At 46.7% G+C, this 15,226-nt stretch overlaps 1 long non-coding RNA gene across 2 annotated transcripts in view; it reads right to left on the reverse strand.

Annotated features, from left to right (window-relative positions):
* LOC136826935 (uncharacterized) overlaps positions 1-15,226 on the reverse strand; it is a 334,539-nt gene that overhangs the window by 32,821 nt on the left and 286,492 nt on the right. The window lies entirely within an intron of this gene.

Below are 15,226 nucleotides of genomic sequence, written 5' to 3' on the forward strand. Positions count from 1 at the left end.
CTTTCACAGGGCAAAGGAGCCTCTCTTCTTCCTCTGGTCCAAGAGGTCCATTAAGTTCCTAATGGTGAATGAACGGGGCCAGGGTTTAGAAAGGTCCTTATTCTTGGCAAGGAACCCAAGAGAGAGGGAGCAAATTGCATCCCCTTGCGAAAAGCCAACCCTCTTGTCAATTGCTTGGAGCTCACTAATGCATTTGGCAGTGTCCAACGCCACAAGGAAGAGTTTTCTTGGTAAGATTTTTCTGCGAGACAGAGCGAGGAGGCTCAAAGTTGGGACCTGAAAGCCACTTTAATACTAAATCCAGATTTCAAGAAACATAATCTGGCCCATCTTGCTTGGAAGCCCAAAAGTTCTGATGGGGTCGCTGAGGTCCTGGTTGGAGGACAGATCCAGACCTCCATGTTTAAGGACTAAGCTGAGCATCGACCTATACCCTTTTATAGTTGGGGGCGACAACTTCCTTGAGGATCTATGGTAAAACAAGAAGTCGGCTATAACCCACATTTCAGACGAAGAGATGTTATGGCAGCTGGACCATCTTCTGAATACTGTCCACTTGGACTGATAGAGCTTGCTAGAAGAAAGTCATCTGCATCTAGCAATAGCTTCTGCAGCTGGTGACAAGGCTCCTGACAGTCTGAAGCCTGTCAGGGCCAGAGCAGACAACCCCTGGTGGAACCTGAAGAAGTGGGGTTGTCTGAGTAGCAACCGTTTTTGTGGAAGGGGCCACAGGAAATCCAATAATAATTGGAGCAAGTCCGAAAACCATTCCTTCTTGGGCCAGAACGGAGCAACTAGGGTCATTGACAAGTTCTGATGAGATGAAAACTTGTTTATCACCTCCCTGATCATCCCAAAAGGAGGGAAGGCGTACACATCAAGGTTTGTCCAGTCCAGGAGCATGGCATCCATTGCCCATGCGAGAGGGTCCAGGGCTGGTGAACAGAAGAGAGGAAGGCAGTGGTTCCTCGATGTCGCAAAAACGTCAATGGTCAGCTTGCCCCATAACCTCCACAGATCATTTCAGGCTAGGTGGTCTAGAGTCCATTCTGCTGGAAGGACCTGCTTGAGATGGCTCAACTTGTCTGCTAGGATGTCCAGTCTCGCCCAGATGAACCAAGCGATAATCGTCACCTGGTTGCATTCTGCCACAGAAGGAGATCTTTTGTGGCCAGAGAGAGAGAGAGAGAGAGAGAGAGAGAGAGAGAGAGAGAGAGAGAGCCTCCTTGTTTGCTGGTGTATGACAAGGCAGTAGTGTTGTCTGCGTGCAGTACTACTGTCTTGCTGAAGACTAGAGTTGAAAAGGGCTGGAGGCACATGTGAATAGCCTTCAGCTCCTTGACATTGATGTGGAAGTTTCTTTGTTCCGTGGACCACGTCCCGGAAACTTCTCGACTCCCTAGTAGGGCTCCCCAACCTAGATTTGAGGTATTGGAATAAAAGTCTAGGTCGGCGCACAACGGAAGAAGGCACATCCCTCCTCGATGTCTTTCTTCCCACAGCCACCAATGAAGGTCTGCTTTAATCTCCGACGTGATGGGGAAGATAAAGGAGTCCGGCTGGGTCTTCCTGCTCCAGTTCACCTTGCGAAAGAACTGCAGAGGTCTCATGTGTAGTCTGCCCAACTTTACGAACTGTTCCACTGTGGTCAGAGTCCCCAGGAGACTCATCCACTGAACTGCTGTGCAGGTTGGGAGAGAGAGGAACCTTAGAACAGTTTGCAGGCAGGAGCTGACTTTTTTTGGGGAAAGAAAAGCCTGAGAAGTCTGTGAGTTCAGGATCATCCCCAAATATAGAATCTCCAGTGTAGGAGTCATCTGAGATTTCTGTTTGTTGACCAAAATGCCCAACTCTTGCGTCAAGTGAAGAGCTTTCTTTAAGTCCTCCATGCACCTCTCCTTCGACGGGGAACAGAAAAGCCAGTCATCTAAATAAAGGCACACGTTTATGCCGAGGAGATTGAGCCATTTGCTGAGAGGAGCGAGAATCCCTGTGAACACTTGAGGGGCTGTAGACAGGCTGAAGCACAGGGCCTAAAACTGGAGAACTCTGCCCTGAAAGATGAACTGCAGGAACTTCCTGGAGCCTGGATGGATGGCAACATAGAAGTAAGCATCCTGCATGTCCAGGGTGATCATCCAATCCCTTTGCTGGATGGAAGACATGACTGAATGGTTCGTCTCCATGTGAAATTTCATCTTCTGTACAAAAAGTTTCAGGGCGCTGACATCTAGAACGGGTCTCTAGCCCTCTGATGACTTGGGGACTACGAAGAGGCGGTTGTAGAACCCTTCTGAGCTGTGCTCCTTGACTTCTTCCACAGCTCCCTAGAGAAGGACGGACTCGACCTCCTGAGAAAGGGTCAAAAACTTCTCACAGCCTTTCGAGTACGCAGTCAAGACAAGTGGGAAACCTGACGAAAGGAGGCTTCTCCTTGAACGGGATGGCATAGCCCTCCTTTAGGACCTTGACTACCCAAGGTTCCGCTCCTCTGCGAATCCATTCCTCCCAAAACAGGTGGAGTCTGGCTCCTACCAGAGCACAAAGGACTAAACTTTCATTTCTTGGGGGCAGGCTTGAGGGTGGACTTCTTAACAGACCTTGACGGGGGATGTAAATTGGTGCGAGGTCTTGGCTGGGGCTTCTGCTTCCCTCCATGAAAGGGCTGGGGTTGCAGAGGAGAAACTGACTTAGCGACGAAGGCGGAGGATTCCCTTGGTTGCTTAGTGGACTGGGCTAGAAGATTATGCATTGATTTTTTCTGCAAGTCAGATAAGACCTGTTTAACAGGGTCTTGGAGGAAGAGATGTGACTTGTCCAGTGGAGAGAAAAGGAGAGCTAATTTCTGGGTTAGGGTGACCACTTTTGTAATGAAGGAGTACCATAACTCTCTTTTCTTTAAAACTGCCATGGCAAAAAGAGAGGTGAGTTCTAAGGAACCATCCCTTACTGCCTTATTGGCGCAAGACAACACTCCCAACCAGTCCGAAGCAAAGCCTTCTGCCAGGACTGGGCAGACCTCGATCTTCTTTGTTAGTGACCCAACAGTCCAGTTGAGGAAGCTAAGGACTTTAAACACCTTAAAGATGTTCTTGATGAGGTGGTCCCACTCGGGGGATGAAAACATAACCTTTACTGATGCAAATGCAGCTTGTCAAGACAAATTGACTAGACCACAGAAGTCCCCTTGGGAGGAGGCAGAGTGTCCCAAAGAGGGAGCTTCTCCACTAGCATAGCAACAATATCTCATCTGACGAAGTTTACTCGGAGGAAAAGCAAATGTAGCTTTACCCTGCTCCCTCTTCAAGGTGAGCCAATCATCCACTTCTCGAAGAGCTTTCCTCAAGGAGGAGGAAAGTACTGACTTGGGGAGCCTAGCCTTGTCAGTGGGCTGTTTCTTCATGAGGAAGGTCGAAGCTGGTGATACTGGAGCAGTGGGCATGAAGAAATCAGAAAAGTTGACCAGGAAAACTTCAGAAGAGCAGAATATGCCAACAGAGGGGTGGAATCCTGTTCACAGTCCTCCTCATCCAACGAGACCAGAGACAAAGACGTACCCTTGGTCTTGGAAGCCACTGGGATTTTCTTTAAAAAACCCATAATCTTCGCTAACTGGTGCTTGACTGGAACTAACGGAGAGTCTTCTTGGGCCGACGAATGCGCTTGCAGAGGAGGAGGAGGCACCAAGTGCGCGAGAATTGGCACTGGGCGCTCAGGAGTTGGCGCCAAACACTCAGGAGTGAGAGCCTGGCAGGAGGATGGGGGCACCGAGCGCTCAGGAGTAGATCTCAGGAGTAGATGGACGCTTGGAGGCAGGAGGGAGCTTCGAAGCAGGTGACGGGCACCTGAGCGGATCTTTCGGCTGCCTGGGAATAAAAAATGGGCACCCAAGATACGATAAGTACTCCGGGCTGTCTCAAGCAGACAGTGGTGGAGCTGAAGAGGAGGCAGGAAGCAGATCAGCGAAGCTGCAGGAGGGTTGAGGGCTATGACTGGCCCCCTTGTACCTCTTGACTGGAAGAGGAGAGCAGTCCGCATCGGTGGTGTACCTCTTAAGAGGGCGTGATGAAGCTGGGTGGCTCCTCTTGTCAGGATTGGTACCTTCCGAATCTGAAGAAAGTTGATGGACACTCACTGAGACACCTCTCCAAAGGTGCTCTGTCGCAGCCTGGGAACGGGCAACAGGCTTGACAGAGGGTGAGACTACCCGTGGGCAAACCCCACCTCCCTCCCTTGGACCTTCGGTATGTCTTCTCCCCGGTATGGGGAGCGGGGCAGGGACCTTCATCTAGGAGCACCAATGGGACGAGCAGCCACCTTCTCAAAATGCACAACACTATCACTTTGCACATTGGTAGACTTTGTCCAACAGGACTTTAAAGGAAGCCCCCATTCCGCCACAGTACTAACCACTAAATTAATTTTTTGGTTGAACCCTGATTCAGACTGGCAATGGCATCGAGACTGGAAGCATGGGAAGCTGGCACAGGAGTATGTAGTATAGAAGTAGGCGGGCCAAGGATAGGAGACAGCAGGAATCAGAGGAGAAGGAATGGCACTATCGTCTACGATACTAGGTAAAGGGGTAGACTCTAAGCTAGATTTATTTTTGGCTCTAGAGGCCGCCTTCCTATTCCTGTCCCTTTCAAGTTTGACCAAATGAGGCTTCAATACCTTCCACCTTTTATCATCCAAATCCTGACATTCTATACAAGTGCTATCCTTATTGCATTCCTGTTCCCTACATTTAACACACTTAGTGTGAGTCATGAGAAGACTTCATTAACCTAGTCTTACAGCCTTTGCTGCAGAAACAAATGCTTGAAGAATCAGAAGCAGACATTCTTACAAAAGAGCTAGGAATATAGTTAACCAAAGCTAACAATATAACTAAAGCTTGAAGGCCACAACAGAATTTGAATATTTCACCAAAAAGACAAAATAACATCCAAAAAACGATGAAGCAGACTGCAGAAAGCCACCAACATTGGTTAGAAGCCAGCAGAAAACGAAATGAAACTCTCTGCTAAGTTGCTCCTCTCGGTACCTGAAAGTGGGCGGGGCCTGTCACCTACACAAAACAACAAAAGCGCTGCTGCGAAATTTGAATTTTTTTAGGCTGCCGTGGTTGAAAAGTTACTTATGTGAAACATTTTTATTACAGCATTTTATCCTCTTGATCATGTTTTTTGTGTGCCTACATGTCTTTTGATATACTTAAATGTTTGTGTGTATGTACTGTGTACTCGATTGGAATACTGTATTTTGTCTGATAATGTCAAAGCAAACTATTTTTTTTATATGATTTTTTAATAACTTTTGTTTTTAATCAAGATATAACAACTGTTCATCAAGGAGAGGTGTTAAAATATTAAGTCTAAACATATGATTCTCAGTTTTGTATTTTTTATAATCTGTTAGGTTTTAAATTTTCTGCCTGGCAGCTGAGAATGCTCAAGTTGTTTGTTGGCATACCCAAGCACTATATAAACATCCCCAGCCCATAGGGCAAGCTGTAGACTCTAGTTAGTTGGACAAAAAAAAACCTATTCAACGAGGACGTGTGTTCTTATTACTCCAACTCATGAAGGAAGAAAGAACATTAAAGGAATGTAGAAGTTGAATTAATGAAGATTAACACAAAACCACTATAAAAGTCACAAGCTTGTGGGTGATGTTCCTTAGGTAGAATGAAGTGAAGGTTGTCTTGTAGTCACCAGACTTCTGCCCTCATTACCTGGCAAACCAGGAAGTTCCTCCAAAAGGCTAGGGATATATTGTCCCATGGTCTTGACTTCCTGTGGTCTTGCATGAGTAAGGTGGGTGACATCTTCCTGTGAAGAGTAATAATGTCACAAAACCAAAGTGTGTTCCTGAACAACTCTTTAATGCATACCCGTACTAACAAAAAAGGCAACCACACTCTAGATGAACAGTATGGGTCCTTTGCAATTAGAATTTAACATTTGCACTGATAATAAAGGCATTTCATCTAGGTCACTACCAATGAATCCTCAGAACAGGGAGGAGGGGGAATCAAGAAACTCTTGACTCACTTGTCAGGAACTAACAAAATAAAAAGGGATGCCCATCCTTCCAAGTATCAGCCTACGTAGCTCCCCAATGCTTTAGCCAAGGGTAAGGTCAGAAAAAAAAAGGTCACTACCAATGACCCTCAGAGGGAGAGGATCAAGAAACTCTTACATCTCTAGTCAGGAGTTAACAAAAAGAGAGAGGGACCCCATCCCATCAAGTCCCAGACTATGTAACTGCAATGAGCTTTGCCAAGGATAAGGCCAGGAAAAATACAGTCTTGAGAGACAGCTCTTAATCCAAGGCCTCCCCAGGGGCTCACACGGTGATTAGAATCACATCCATTTGGGAGGATGAAGCTCGTGAGAGAACAAAACTGCTCGTAATTCTTTATATGCATGGATAACTCCACTGAAGAGATATCCAGGCTCTTCAGTCTGAAAACCTGGCTCAAGGCTGAAGAATAGCATTTTACCACTGAACAGTTGCCCCAATTGGTGAGACCTCCCTTCCGTAACAACAATCAGAGAAGATGGCCCACTTTCCCTGTACACATTTGAGAAAGAATGATGGAGATACCTAGCCATCTCCTTCACAATCCTGGAAGAAAAACCTCTCTCTTGCAGGATATACTGGATAACCTCACATGAGGCTGTAGGTCTGATGGACAGGTACGTGAAAGTGTAAATCCTTAAGATCTACAAAAATATGAAGTTGAACTCTTTGATATAATCTTTCATAGACTGCTATTTACATTCTGAAGCAAGTTTGTAACACAAACTACTTCAGCTGTGAGAGGGCTATGACTGGTCACCAGTCCCCTTCTTTATCAGGAAAAGGTGATTGTACAACCTCTGGCACTGATCCTTTATAATTTCTAAGGTGCCTTCCTCTGTCACTGCCACCACCTCTGCCAAAAGGGCTAGAGATTTTGGATAATCTGGAGGGTATGTCCAGAAAATGTACCACTGTCTCAGTAAAAGGAGGACTGTAGTCCTTAGAAGGAATATGAAAACTGTTTTAATGAACCAAGGTAACCCAGGGCCCATGTCCCATTCTTAGCTGCATTGCCCAGTGGCCAGACAGGCATCCCCCTACTCATGGCAGCTGAGGAGGGGGCATTCCTATCCTCAGCAACCCCTTCCCTCTCTAGAGGGAGAAGACCAAGGAAAGCCTTGGTTTAAGAGAGGGGTTCCTCCCAGATCCCGACCCTGAAGGCTTAGCCACCCCCACCGGTTGGCTACAGGTGTCTTGACTCCATCAGTGTCCTGGGAATATAATTTCTCTTCTCCATCACTGCCTTCACATTAGTCTTGGGAAAAAGTAACAGCAAGCCCAACACTGAACTGTTCCCGAGAGTCAGACTTCTCTCATTTCAAAGCTGTGTTGAGAAGAAGGATGATACTATATCCTGCCTTGTTATCACAAGGTTCACCAAAAGGTTGGCACTCTGGTGTGCAAGGAATATTAGAGCCTTCCCTTGCGACAATAGAAACCTCCTGAAATCTGCCCTCTCATACCAAATTGAGACACTGTCACAATAAAGTTTGCAACATATTCAACCTAGATTGAGGCCATGGTAAAAGACCCATAGCACAAAACTCAGAAACTGGGGAGGGCATGCCCTATTGTTAAAGCTTCTCCATGGGTCAGTCATTTGTCACCAAGCAGACTGAGGAGTTAAACACTGAAGGACTCGGCATCCACGCCAGGTAAGGACCTAGAATTCTTGGTTAGGCAACCTAATTATTAATCTAAATTTATACAGCTCTAGGTTAGGTTAGTATACACCTCTGTATTTGACTCATCTTGCGTTTTCTCCACCCAAAAACCCTGGTTTCCCACTGTGATCCCAGTGTTATTTCATTCTTGTACCAGTTCTTGACACAGAAAAGTTCTGCTTTGTTCTTAAGTCTCCTTAATATGTTTAATATGAAGATCACTGGATAATCTCACAAATTCAATAACAAAGCTATTTAATGATGAAAGTTATTTCCAGGCTCTTTATTGTTCATGTGAGTGGAGCTCTGGATTGAGATTTTTTTTTTGTCCCTGTGCAATGTGGGCAAGGATGCCTAGTATACTTGGAATGCCTTTCATTATTTTCATCTGCAAATGTGGGAAAGTGGAAATACTGAAACCTGATCGATTGTTTTGTTCTAAAGTTTTACCAACAAAGTTGAATTTGGTGAAGACAAGTAACCCTTGTTCCTAAGATTATTTGGCTGATTTTTATTTTTATTTTTTTTAACTATGAATAGAACGCTTATGACGTTCATTTTGGTAACAAATTTGTAGTTAAAAGATACTGGAACCCGTATATTGTATAATTATAGGGACCAAAGTGGGGAACCAGAGTTTTTGGGAAAGAGATAGTACAATAGTAAATTGCATGGATGTATTCTAAGATTTCCATGATCTCCTATTGAGGTGTGGTTGGGTTAGGTTGCAAACCTGTTGATTTTTATTTACAGCTCTGTAGATTAGGTTAGATTAGGGCAGTCCAGGGGGTTCCCAAAGTCACCCAGCCAGATAAAGACCCGGCACCCTTGGTTAGCTTGCAGGTTAATTATTCATTTGAATTTATACTGATCTTGGTTAGGTTTGGTGGGATGTTGGGAGTAAAATCCCTAGCCGAGTTAAGGGGCCAACACCCTAAACTTGGCTAAGTTAAGTTAGGAGTGATTATGTTTGATCACAACCCCTATTACTGTATTTCTTTTAACCTACAGTATCCAAGGTTAGGTTTGGTGGGGGGTCCAAGATGGTAAAGCCCCCTTCATTCAGGTAAGGACCCAGCACCCTATGTTAGGTTGGGTTAGGTTAAATACAATCTTGTATTTAACCTAACCTAAAGTCCCCAGTTCCCACTGTGGTCCCCCATAATTGTTGGATATATGGGGGTCCAGCATCCCTAAAACTACTCATTAACTACTGCAATGAACTTTAAGCTATTCAATGCTTGAGACAGTGAAATGAGGGAGTTGGACAGCCAGATAAAAAGATCCAGAAAATACAATGAAGTACAAAGCTCTTAAGGCGGAACTAGCAGAAAACCCCAGAGGTGCACTTAAAAAAAAAAAAATTATAGGCTAAAAAGTGGGTGCAGCTAGGGGCCAAAGGGATGCTGCAAACATCCTTCGGTAATGCAGTACGCTGTACCTAAAGTACACCATGGGGTATATTTCAACCGTTTAGCAATTATTTTGGGTAGAACTATAGAACAGCTCTGCGTGGGGTATTACCTTGGAAATTTACTTTTTCTATAATATTTTGGTTGCTTATCAAGAATTTACTGTTATTTTTGGGAGGTCGACTGTAATTTATCTCAGGACTGATATGTTATTGTATGCTAGCCATCCTGGAATGCTATCGTGCATGTGCAGTGTTATAGGTTAAATTTTGGTAAAAAGTGGAGTTTTCTTCACCAGGGGGCAGAGGCCGGTTATTTTTCGTTAGACTCCAGCCACCTCCCGCTTTATAATTTATATTTTTCTTGGGTAAATCACATCAAAACAAAAAATTTCTTCTCAATACATAACCTTTGCAAATGCCTAATAGCAGAGAAAAATAAGGACTTGTAAGGTAAGACAATACCAGCCCCCCCCCCTCCATAACTAATACGGCAAAATTGTAATCGGTAAACACCCCTAGTTTACGTTAGGTTGGTATTTTTAGGTTCTTTTACTACCTTATCATTTCCTGGCCATTTTTGCATGAAAAATCCAAAATGGTTTTTCATGCAAAAATGGCTAGCTGGCACCTTTGGAAATGGCTGGCTGGAGTCTTCCGAAAAATTACCCAGAGGCCTGGCTAAGTAACATGGCCTATTAGGTTAGGTTTTGGTACGTTAGGTTAGTATGGTTTCTTTTATATTAGGTTTCCTTAACCAATCCCTTCTTGAACATATAGTATGGCTCCCTAATGACTTGTGCATGCCAGAACCATTCCATAACACATGAGAATACGGCTTTTCTCCCAGATGTTTCCCCCACCCAAAAACCCTGCATTCCCAAAGGGTCCCCAACCATTTTGGATAGATATAATTGACCTACAATAAACAACACCACCTCCTTCATCAGCAACACTAAAAGTAGCCTACAGGAAAAATCAATTTCCAAGGTAACTGTCTGTGCGAACCTCTTCTATGGTTTTACCAGATTTTTTGGCATATTTCACTACTGTTGCTGGTACAAGTAATGAACTGGGTTTTGCTCCCTCAACCCACAAAATTGGGTTCATACATTTTGGTTAAGCTGGTCTTATGATCATAAAGGGTGGTACAGCGTGAATGAGAATACAAAGCCTGGTGTGAACCTCTATCTTCTATCTACCGCCATAACGAGACGAGTATTAGAGTATGGGAAAATAAAATACAACTGGTTTACCCCAACAATACAAGTACTGTAACAATTAAGTAAAAGATGGGAAAAGCAGTTGGGTATTCTACAGTATGCTTCAGACATCTATTGCCTACAATAGGCCTAGCCTGTAATGGTAATACTGTATTGAAATAAAACGAATTTACTTGCAGTGCCAAACAATATTTCAAAGTTAAAAAGTCACTTATATGAAAATAAAGCATAGTAGTTTAACATCACAAATGAATTCGATTACAAATGACATTGTTCTTGTACAAGACATCCGCTTTGATTTACGAAAGCAATCCTGAACACCAAAGGAGGTTTATGGTGTATAGGAACTGGTAACTATCACAGGGTAGGCCTATATTGGCTACATAAAAGGAAGTGATATTGGAACACTGTAAGGTTACTTAACATACCTTGCTTTTCACTGTAGTAAGAGCTGGGTCATATGGACACCTTATGGCGCACTTTATCGTCCGTCAAGAATAGAATCTACTTGAAAAGTGTTATCAGAGTAATGAGAGCGTTACAGAGATTAGTGTGTTTTCACACGGTATATATAGTATATAATGTGGCCTAGACTTCTACCAATAACTTATTACTTGTAGCGGCTATCAAGTGCTCTATAGACCTAGACATGCAAGCGACTCTCCAGCAATTACAGATACAGTATTCGTGACCGCCTTTGCACATTTCAGTATGATAACTGTGCGTTTTCGCACTTAAAAACTGTTCCCATTGAGCAAAAAAATTTTGGGGATACTTTTGAAACTGGAAAAGATTGTTTCTAGAAGATATTAAAAAGATTCATATTCAGTGACTGCTAAACCAGCGAAAACAAAGTGATGCTTCCAGAATGATTTAACATGAATCGCCTTTAGAGGTGTGGCACCTCAGAGCGTTTTTTTTTTTTATGGTGTGGGGCTTAGAATCGAAATCATAACCAGTAAACTAGTACAGTCAGAGAAATGATTCCTTTTACGCCCTGCGTTCACTAGACATGCTAAATGGCACCGCCGCTTTTGTTCATGTAGTAGAAACTGTTGAAAATATGAATGAATTCTCTTGTCTCAAAGGCAAGCCTTATTAATAAGGTGGAGGCGTTTCCTTACCTGTTAGTATATATTCATTTGATTATTTCAAAAGAAACAACATGACCTGACAAAAAAGTTTACGAACAAACTACAACGTGATTCACGGTTTTATACGTGATTTTTAAGATTATATAAGACGTTGTATTAGAGGGAAATTACATAACGTAATATCACCATACACTTGCGTTAAGCTCTTGAGACTGGCAGAAAACAGAGGTGGAGGGACGGAGGTGGAGGGACGGGGGTTGAGGGCCCGGGAAGAGGGAGGAACTGTTTGTACGGTAGAGACGATGAACTATCGAAGCATGTACAGCTCCGTCAACGCTTTTTCTCCTAACTCCTAAATCTTTTGAAGCTAGTTCTGATTTCCCACTGAAACGATAAATAATGTAGCTACAACGACTAAAAATATTGTGTTAATTCCGTCAAACTTTATAATAAAAGTGTAGTTTTGTAAAGTCACCACATTGGCGCCAGCGTAGTGTTTCGGCGGCGCCATTAAGTCTCCGCTGAGCATGTTTTCTTTGGTGACTTCCCATTTTCTTCAAACTCAATTAGTCACGCCTAAAACGTGCCAGGTCACGCGTTTTTAACCATTTTTACTTTATGCGTATTTATACAAATGTCACACATTGTGTATCACATGTTTCTTCATTCACAGGCATCAAGACTGTATCCATACTGTAGTTCTGTATGTTTTGTATTGTAATTTATACTCGTTCACTGCATATTATTGTTTATTGTTTCGACCTCAGGTCACACTCAATTCTACTGTTTCTCGCGGGCCGGCGTCAGTCGGCCGCTATATAAACTGCCTGGATCTGTAATAAAGTAGCAGTAACTTTTACCTGCTCGTTTCTTTGACACCTTACAGTGGTGACCCCCGGAGTATCCCGGAGCCATTAACGGACCGACACGGCGACTTAGTCTTGGCTCCAGGATTTCTCCAAAACGCTCTTAGCGGCCTAAACACGGCGCTGTAACCAGCGTTTGGCGTGCTGACTCGTCGGCGTACCCCACCAGCGTCACTAGCGGAACCACACGGCGCACGAAAAGTGCGTACTGACGCGAAAGTACCCCACTCCAGTAAGGGGTCAAAGGAGCGAGCATGGACGCGGATATCCCCTCCTTCATGCAGTTAAACGCGGACCCCGCGGACTCGGAGGTTTACCTACCTCCCATCACACCCGCGCCCGCCCCTGCATCGAGGCCCTCCCGCAACTCCACACCAGCGCCCCGAACATACGACGGCCGGGCAACACAATCGCGGGCCGACTTCATCGTAAAACTGCCGCCGTTTATGCAGGGGAACCCATCGATGTGGCTGCGCAGGGTGGAGAGCCACTTCAGAATTGCGGACCTGACGGACAAAATCCTACAGGCCGACACAGTGCTCAACGCCCTTCCGGAGGACGTGTACAGAAAACTCATCTCGCGAGTACCCGAAACACACACCCTCACATACAGCACCACCAAAAGTTCCTCCTCGAAGCTTGCTCCTGCCCATCGCCGAGCGGCCGCCCGTGCTATCGACCTTGCCATAAACCCACGCCACGACCTCAATTCAAGAGGCGCTTGGAGCAAGGTCGTGGATCTCCTGTCACTACCAGACTTGGGTGGCACAAAGAAGCGGCAGGAGATAAGCTTCGCACGGGAAATCTACCTTTGCCAACTCCTCCCGGAGGTACGCAACCAGATCGCTCACCCCTACACCATGCCTATCAAGGACCTCATAGCGACGGCGCAACATCTCACAGACTCCGTCAAGGCTTCACAGCGGCTAAAACCGGCCACACAGCCGGTCAGCTCCGTCCAGCCTGAAGAGGACGTAGAGCAGCCCGTCAACGCCATCGGCAACAGACGTCCACCGAACCACAGCAGATGGAGGTCCCCGGGCTTCTGTCGCTACCACAAGTGGTTCGGAAAGGACGCCCGAAACTGCCTGCTGCCCTGCTCGTTCGCCCGTTCAAAAAACGGGGGTGGCAGCGGCCAGCAGGACAGGCCGCCATGGCAGACGAAGAACCCAGGGCCTCAAAAACAGTAGGTTTTTACGTCCGCGACACCGTCTCCGGCAGGATGATGCTGGTCGACACAGGGGCCTTTAAATCGGTCTTCCCAGCATCCAGAGAGGACCGCAACCAGACACCAGACCCGGCCACTTTCCTGACGGCCACCAACGGAACCCCCATCCTCTCCTACGGCACCAGGCCCCTGTTGATCTCCATCCTTGGCCAGAGTTACTCCTGGGACTTCATCGTCGCGGACGTAGGAACCCCACTCCTGGGGGCCGATTTTCTGGCGCACTTCGGCCTGCTAGTTGACGTGAGGCGTCCTCGATACCGACTCCTGCCGGTCTCTCCCGTTAACAGCGGGACCCAGACACACCATCAGCGCCGTCGCCCCCACCAATATGCACACCTACTGTCGGAGTTCCTGAGGTATTTAAGCCCGAGCCGCCAAGTCCCGGGGCCCCAGCCAAGCACGGCATATACCACCATATAACGACTAAAGGGCCCCCGACACATGAGAAGTTCCATGAGCTTCCCCCTCAGCGCCTTCAGGAGGCGAAAAAAGCATTCGCGGAGATGGAGCGGATGGGCATCTGCAGGAAAGCCTCCAGTCCATGGGGCTTCCCCCTCCACATGGTGCAGAAACCGGACGGCTCCTGGAGACCCTGCGGCGACTACAGGCGGCTCAACATTGCAACAGAGCCCGACCACTACCCTCTACCCAACATGCAGGACCTCACGGCCTCCTTTCACGGGGCCAAAATATTCACTAAATTGGACATTCTTAAATCTTATTTCCAGGTACCTGTTGTGCCAGAGGACATACCAAAGACAGCCATCATCACGCCCTTCGGGTCCTATGTGTTCGCCTTCTCCACCTTCGGGCTGAGGAACGCTAGGGGCCACCTTCCAGCGGCTCATGGACAGCATCCTGGGGGGCCTAAAGTTCTGCGTCTGCTACGTCGACGACATTCTCATATTTTCCAGGTCTCTGGCGAACACCAGAGACACATCAGGGCAGTCCTCCAGCGCCTCCAAGAGAACGGCCTCGTTGTCCGCTTTGACAAGTGTACCTTCGGCGTCCAGAAAGCAGAATTCCTGGGTCACGAGGTGTCTCCGACAGGCGTCCGCCCTCTTACATCGAAAGTAGCAGCCGTAGCCAGGTTCCCGACACCCACCTCCATCAAGGCCGTCCAGGAGTTCCTTGGGATGGTAAACTTCTACAGGTGGTTCATCCCGGGATCGCGCGCACACCACGGCCCCCTGACGGAAGTCCTAAAAGGCCAACCGAAGTCCCTGTCTTGGGGACCCAGCCAGCAGCAGGCCTTTTCCCTGACGAAGGCCGCCCTCGCCAAGGCAACCGCCTTGGCACACCAGGATCCCAAGGAGTTGTGGTCTGCCCTGGCTCAGCTGCTGGGAACCACGCACCACACCACCACAGCGTACAACCCAGCGGCCAACGGCCTGGTCGAACAGTTCCACAGGTCCCTAAAGTCATCCCTCATGGCCCGCTGCACCGCCGAGGACTGGAAACATCAGCTGCCGTGGGTCCTCCTCGGGTTGAGAACCGCCCCCAGAGCCGACGGCACCCCATCTGCAGCCGAACAAACCTATGTGGAACCCCTCGTGGTGCCGGGAGAGCTCGTGACGGATGAACGCCACTCCCCATCACTGCAGAGGCTCCGCAACGTGGCCGGCAAGTTCGCCCCTTGTAGGCGCTCAT

Source organism: Macrobrachium rosenbergii, chromosome 41, assembly GCF_040412425.1.
Source record: "Macrobrachium rosenbergii isolate ZJJX-2024 chromosome 41, ASM4041242v1, whole genome shotgun sequence".
Taxonomy (NCBI): domain Eukaryota; kingdom Metazoa; phylum Arthropoda; class Malacostraca; order Decapoda; family Palaemonidae; genus Macrobrachium; species Macrobrachium rosenbergii.